This window comes from Schistocerca americana, chromosome 7, assembly GCF_021461395.2.
Source record: "Schistocerca americana isolate TAMUIC-IGC-003095 chromosome 7, iqSchAmer2.1, whole genome shotgun sequence".
NCBI lineage: Eukaryota > Metazoa > Arthropoda > Insecta > Orthoptera > Acrididae > Schistocerca > Schistocerca americana.
Window position 1 is genome coordinate 439876226 of NC_060125.1, and position 7982 is coordinate 439884207.

Sequence of the window (7982 nt, forward strand, 5' to 3'; positions counted from 1 at the left end):
TCATTTATAAGCAAACAGATTAAGAACCAACACCTCGCTTCAAGAAGACACAGCTCATTTAAATTTAATCTAACCAGTTTATAGTCTCTGCGTGCGACTTTAGTGAACCGTTTATTACACCGGCAACAGAACGGGCTGCGTCGACGTTATTATCTGGCCTGCGTTATTGATTCTGATGTTTAATAATAGGTTCGTAAATTTTATAGTTTCTACTATTTTTGTTCTTTAGATAGACCAATAAATATTTATTAGTAAGTTATCAAAATGTTCCAGGTAGCTAGATTCTGTTAACTTTTACAAATATCCACACTAAAATGCAGTTAATTTCACCTTTTACTTTTCACTTAGTAATTCCATTCAACGTCAAATACCACAAAACATCAGTTCCATTCAATAAAGAACGTATCGTCCTCTCTCTTTAAATAAATTCGAGTCTCTTGAACTGTATCGTTGGATGATGAAAATTACGACGACTTGGCGCAGGTAATACTTTTGTAAAATGATCAGTACACTTTTTAAAATAACTTGGTATATTTTCAGTCCTATACACAACACACAATATTGGCAATCGAAACAACAATAATAACAGCAATCACAGAATAGTGATGAGCTAACGATGATGGTTACGTGCATATACAGGCAAAAGCAGACTACTGTTGTTACAGCTTTGTTCTCTTATAACTCTATGTTCTTAGTCATTTTACTTTCTTTTACTTAAAATTTTTACATAAATATTTCAAATAATGCCAATTTAAATATTATTACGAAAGAAACAACTACTAAAATATTTCCCTAACACTGGCACACCGACAGAAATGCGAGAGTGTTTACATGGTGTGAACACACAAATATACTTGAAAAGACAAGATAATCAGCATGCTATCCCCTTTAGTCCTGTCATCAGTGTGTAATAGTCTGTGTCTTTTAGTTACATATTATCCATACATACACTCAGTTCATAGTCACGGAATTCTTCTCGTGGAAGACATTCATAAAATATAAGAATTCTCAAATTACAGAAAAGGGCTATAACAATAATAACCAGAAATAATAATCGAGCTCATAGTGAAAATCTGTTCAAAACACTTGTGATTTTAACATCTTGTAAGTGTATTTACTAATCAGTTTTGAACATCAAAAGTAACATTAATAATTACTGCACCAACGACTCTCTTCATGTCCTCAGTTCTAGATCTACATTAAACAAGAAAGAATAAACAAAACTGAAAACATTATTTCCTACCAAAGACTAAAACTGTTAAATAACTTGCCCAACTTGTTTAACGAGATTGTTTAAAAGATAAAAAATACCTGCTGAGCACCATATTCCATACAGTGATACTTAGATAACAAAGAGTAGGAATTTTGGAAAAACTGTAACATGAGTGTTTTGAATTATTTTTTTGGAATGGTGTACACCCAACAACACTGTGAGCACTAACATCTTATCCTCTTTCTGAACTCACTTGCAATGGTGTATTGTGTGCGGGCGAGTGGTTCTCTGGTGGGTTTCCCACAGAAGATGTAGGCAGGTAGTGGTGACAAACAATTTATTGACAGGCGAGGACACAGTGTCCACAGGAGGTCCGTGGTGCAGGTCAGCGACCCAGGCTGACAGGACAGGCGAGGAGACGCCGGTGTCAGCCCCTTCATCTATGAGGCATGGTGGTGACCTTGCTAGCTGTGCCCTTGCAGTACCAGGAAACACGCTTCTGCTCTCGCACCTGCAGATGAAATGGGCTGATGTGCAGCCCCAGCGATGGACGGCGGTGGCCCACCGCCGGACATGGGACAGGTGATGGTTCAAATGGCTCTGAGCACTATGGGACTTAACTGCTGAGGTCATCAGTCATGGGACAGGTGACTTTGAGATGATGACAGAAGCTGACAGATTCTGATGGCCGTAGTTGAAAGGACATAAATTCGATCTGCGGCCCACCTAGCCCGCTGCTGAACTCCAGCAGGAGGTCCCAAGGAAATGGCGGACAGACTTTGGTGACGTTACGGGTGAAGCCAGGCTGCAGCGGACGCTAGTTCAGAACCCGACCGAGACGACTTCCACAGCTTGGCTGGACGGCTAGCTATTAATTCAGGGCAAGGCAGGTATTGTTGTGGTTGAGGTCACATATGCAGCCTGCCAAACTTCATCGGAATGGCTCTAAACACCGGTTTTTGCCGTGGTGTCCAGGTCGCAGTGGCAGAGCCCCTGATATGGTTTAAGTGCTGGGCTTGCGGATGTCGGAATGTGCCCGCGTTTCGACATAAGACCTTGGCTTGTGTCCGCGCCGCTATGAACTCATTATAAAGGGATGCTGACTCAATTTAGTTTATAGACAAGCAAGGGGAAGGTTACGGATTGTAAATAGGAAACAACGTCGTTGCTGTGGTCCTCACGTCAGCTGATAGTGTGTGTGGTTTTAAAGTGTGAAATAAGGTGCGTAGTTTGTGTGGTGATCTGTAGCGAGGAACGAATGAACAGAGTAGTGCCAGACTTCTACTTTATTTAATAACTTCTTTCCAGAACAGTTGTGTACAGTACGGACGAACCGGATCACGTAGCGCTACTTTAAACAGAGATTGGATCCGGAAGCATTGAGGCTCCAGATTTCATCCAGCCATCCTGATTTAAGTTTGTCGTGGTGTCCCTACATTATTCCAGGCAAATGCTGAGATGGTTTCTACTGGAAGGCCACGGCCGACTATCTGTACTATTCTCATCAAACTAGACCTGTAAGATTGTAAATGTCTGTATAAATGGATTATGTTACTTTTGTTGTTCTTAAGTTGTAATACGATTAAATGTGCCCTTGGCCTCGTAATAGTGATCCACGAACGTGTAGAAATACTATTAGTACTAGTCACACATTACTTCATTCACTTCATTAGGCTTTGCACGCCTCTGCAAACTTGACGTTTCAGCTGCTACACTGTTACATTTCTGGACAGCTTATTTATTTATTTACCGTAGGGATTTTTGACACACCGCAGAAATACGTAGAATGAAGAGCATAATACATACATTTCGAACTTTTACAAGCAAACACCTATGATATATACATAATCTATCGATTTTGGAGTCGCGAGCAGGAAGTCCCTTGGTCTACCTTCACGTGATCTCGTGGGTCATTCTCACGTGATGTGCCTGTCGTCTGCGGTTACTCGCAGTCACAAAGAGGGAATGGTTGCTTAGCCAGTGTGTGTGAAAAAATATGCTGATCTCCCATGTTTGGTTATAATTCTGTTCAGCAGTAAGAATGTTTTACGTGGCCAATTGTATTTGGATTGTAGATGCGACATCATTATTTTGTTGTCCTATCATTTCTTGAGTGCATGCATTAATAAGCCTGAACATACAACAGTGACACTGAGAAATCAAATACTCTGGACTGGGTACAGATATAGCGCCAAGAGAGACAGAAAACCGAATCAAGGGGTTGAAAATACTGTATGAGGACGGTGAGTACAACATCAACAGAGGGACCATCAACATGCAATCCTACAGGAAATTAGTGACACACCAGAAGTGCTGGAATACCGTTAGAAGACAAGACCGCTTAAAACACGATTCCAAGAGATGAAAAGGAAGCCCTTGGATACAACACATTAGCAAGATAGTATGAAGGTATTCACCAAGCTGGAAAGGCAGCGACCTTCGCTGTTATTGTTGGTGGTCGTCCAGAGCGGAATCGGTCATGGTTTTCATCATCGACATCTTGACGGACTGGTTGATTTTTAGTATCCGTGATCTTTATGAACACATTCTTAAGAGCTTTTGTATTTCGTAGATGATGGTATGGAATGTGGTCTCACGTTAGCGTTCTCGCTTCCCGAGCACGGGGTCCCGGGTTCGATGCACGGCGGGGTCAGGGATATTCATCTGCCTCGAGGTCATCGTCGTCGTCATTGTCATTATCATCATTACGGTCGAGGAAGGCAATGGCAAACCACCTTCGCTAGGACTTTGCCTAGTACGGTGGTGTGGGTCTTCCGCATCGTCCCCTATGGTCAGTCAAGAAGTATGGGACTTCATCATCATCATCAGATGAGAGTATAGAATGTGGTTTAATACTGCTAGCCATTCCGTAGGGGTCGATTTGATACCACGAACAACCATCCTCGTGGTGGTATTTAGCTGAACGTCTACTTTTTGTACATATGGGCAGTTTAGCCAGAGTGGGGAACAATATTCAGAGACTGAGAAGACAAGACTATGAACAGAAGAACGTAGTATGGATGGTCATGCTCCCCAGGTTCTGCCGCAATGGTTTTGGATAATGATTCTTGTTTTCAGTTGTTCGTGTGTTTTTGTTGGATGCTTTCTGAAAGATTGAGTACTATCGAGGGGTACCCCAGGTTCTTCGCTGCTTTATTGCAAGTGTAATGTTTTCAAGCTGTACGAGTATGTAGCATTTTCTTCCGACGAGTTTACTATTTAGGGGGAATGGGAAAACCTTTGTTTTGGTTGGTTGGTTGGTTGTAGTCTGCATTTCGAAAGTACTTTCCCACAACTTCTAACCCGTCAGTTGCGATTATTTGTGATCGTTCAATTGAGCTACACTTTGTCGCAAGCACCCAGTTATCATCGTAGCCAAACTTATTTGATTTTGGTTTCGGTATGTCCGCAGTGTACAGCCTCAAGAGAAGTGGAGCAGGGACTGATCCTTGTGGCAGACCGTTCTTTAATTTTCTTGGGGAGCTGATGACATGACTGCTTGGTACACTCGATCGTTTAGCACACTGTCGAATATGCGAGCGGTTGGTTTGAAGAGCTGAAATCATGAGAAAGTTTCACTATTTATTTTAAATGATTTTTAATGCTGTGACTAGTGACAGAATCACCAACGCCTGCCAAAGAATTGACTTTCCCCTAATGTAGCGCAGCGGAAGAGCACCGTGTGGGCGGATGGTGGGACGGTCGTGACGCAGGCGGCAGATCCGGGAAGCAGGCGAGCCAGAACTGAAGCACCCTCAGGCCGCCCTCGGCCCCTGACAATGCTCGTTTTGTGGCCCTCAAGAGCGTGGCCAAAAAGGCACTGCTTCAAGTCTCAAGTCGCGCGCCTTCGTCTATTCATACAGGCTGAAAGGGCATCCCGCCACAAAATTTTCAAAATTTGTAGCGTTGTGCTTTTCCTCTCGTTGTTGGTGAATGTTCGCGAAGCCGGCGACAGTTAACGAATACTTTTTCCTTTCTCTTGTGAAGGGAAGACGTGTAACGCTCCTCTTTCCAGTCGCCAGCGACAGGCATGACAAAGGAGTTGTTATTCGATCCGGATTTTGCTTGTTTTAACTGCGTTAAAGAATGTAGATGGCGGCTGTTTCCTTTGTGCAGTCACGCTGAATTGCTACTCATTTGCATAACTAAGCGTGTAGAACACTACGAGCCAACGTGACATTTTTTGCATGTCTTCTTCACGGTGCTGTAATCTTAATGACCATTCTGGTGTTTCAGTAGTATGTAACTACAGGAAGTTGATCTGGGCCCACTAAGAACCTTCTCCGACTGTGGTGCGAGTACGTAATGTATGGAGGGTAAACCGCGGTACGGACATGATTTCACGAAAAGAGCGATGTTACCGACGCGTAGCGCTGCCGCCAACTTGCCTTTAGTGGAAGGCAGTTTCCCTACTTATGTTATTCGTTATAATGTACTTCTAATAATAAAATAGTGACACTGAGAAATATTGTGGACTGGGTACAGATGTAGCGCCAAGAGAGACAGAAAGCCGAATGAAGATGTTGAAAATACTGTAGGGGACGGTGAGTACATCATTAACAGAGGGACCATAATCATGCGATCCTACAGGAAATTAATGACAAACCAGAAGTGCTGGAATACCGTTAGAAGACAAGACCGCTTAACACACGATTCCAAGAGATGAAAAGGAAGCCCTTGGATACAACACATTAGCAAGGTAGTGTGAAGGTATTCACCAAACTGGAAAGGCAGCTAGAGGCTGTAGTTCGCGGAATTCTCATAATAGTCACTTTTATGATTTGGACGCACGAGGAGAACAATTTCTATTGTTCATTATTCAAATCCCAGTCACGGGTTTGCTTCAACAGTAATATTCTTTACTATCTGACTTCCTTCTGTATTTCCCATTTAAATCGTATATTTTATGACAGTTCTATAAATAATTTTTTATGGTCAAACTTGTGAGTAGACAAACGCGGCCTGCCACGACTTCTTAGCTTGTGCGTGATTCTCTATCTCAAAGAAGCACCTTTTTCTCTCTGTCTGTCACAGAACGGTATGACTTGGCAGAAGAATGACTTTCTCTGTGTATCCTTTCTTTCCAGGACCTCTTATCTTACTGGATTGATAATTTCTCCTTAACCAAATGTGGTAGTGCCTGGCAATTTTTTATCTTACAAAGCAAACATTGCTATTGAGGTTTTTATCTCTCGCTCTGTGGAATGCACTGAGACTGATTACTGTATTTTCCAAGGGATTGTGGTGGCGACATACTTTAGATTTTGAAGTTATTTTGAGCTGAATGTCTTTCTGTGTGTAAGATTATCACTATAACCTGAAGAAAAACATTGGCCCGTGGGGGGATCGAACCCACGACCTTCGCGTTATTAGCACGACGCTCTAACCAACTGAGCTAACGGGCCACACGACAGCAATGAATGAAGTTAAGTTTTTGAATGCTTTGTGCTCCAAGACAAAAATAACAGTTGATGGTAACCAGAATGCGGCTATGTACGCAAGACTAGCGAAAGTTTGTCGTTGGCGTCCACAGGTTCGCTTGTGAAAGTTAGCTAAAGACGATAGGCTTGGTCGCACGTAGTCTTCGATCCCTGAGTTGTAGGCAACCCGCTGTTGAATTTGAATTATTTGCCTGTAGACAAATGTTGCGTTGTATAAGGCATTGTCAATTGTTTCATAATTATGCAGTTGGTTATAGAAATTATACGAAAGGTAGATACATAATTCTACAAATGGTTATACAAACGATAATACAAGAAAATTAATATATATTTTACTCATCCATAATTAGTTTTGTTACACCAGTTGCACAGACAAATTTTGTTGTGTCATAAATTTCAATTTTGTTACTTCACAAACACGTTTATAATAAAATAGCAACATTTTTCGTTATGTAAAAGAGTGTCTTATTTTTCATTATGTATGAATTCACTTGTACTATAGAATGCTCTCTCTTTCAGCCATGTCCTTACCACCATTTTAAATTTATTTTCATGCAATTCCCTTGTGCCATGTGATATAGTGGTAAAAATGTTTTTCCAGCATGTACATAATTATTTTGGATTTTACTCAAACGAGTCCAAGGGATATCTACTAAGTTCCTGCTTCTGGTTTCATACGAGTACACATCTGACCTGGTTCCATACATGTGGGCATTCCTTTTGGCTTGCATAAGTGCTTTGGGTGTGTTTAGACTGGGGACTAAGTATTTTGTGCTCAATAAAGTACTGTCTGCCAGAAGTTAATTTGCTAAAACCAAAAATACATCTGCCAGAGAAAGACATCTTTTGCCCCAGCAAAGTTTCCCCAAAGAAGTATTCTATAATGCAAATGTGTATGGAAAAAGGCATAATATGCAATAAGCATGCACTCCTTAGTGACACAATCCTTATGTTTCCGAAGGAGATATAAAACTCTTGCCAACTTACTGTACAGTTCTTCTGCGTGGGTATTACAGCATAATTTAGTATCTAGATATATGTCTGACAATTTTACTGAATGTCTGAGTTCATTTGCTCCATTATTAACATCTCTAAGTGAAAAGAGGACGTGTTCAGTTTTGTTTTTATTTAATGACTGTATACTTTCATGGAACCACTGAGCTGCCTTTTCCATCATTGAATTGTTCATTTGTTTGACAACATTCACTTCACTATGTGACGTGATAAAAAGTTGTGTCGGTGGCATACATTGCAGATTTATATGGTAATAAGTTGGGCAGGTCGTTCACATACACAATAAATAAGAAAGGTGCCAGTTCAGATCATTG

General features: G+C 41.3%; 1 non-coding gene across 1 annotated transcript; it reads right to left on the reverse strand.

The window, feature by feature from the left end:
• Positions 1 to 6544: 6544 nt before the first annotated feature.
• Trnai-aau lies at positions 6545 to 6618 on the reverse strand. The gene has a single exon. It is a non-coding gene; the product is annotated as a tRNA-Ile (tRNA).
• Between the last annotated feature and the right edge of the window lie 1364 nt (positions 6619 to 7982).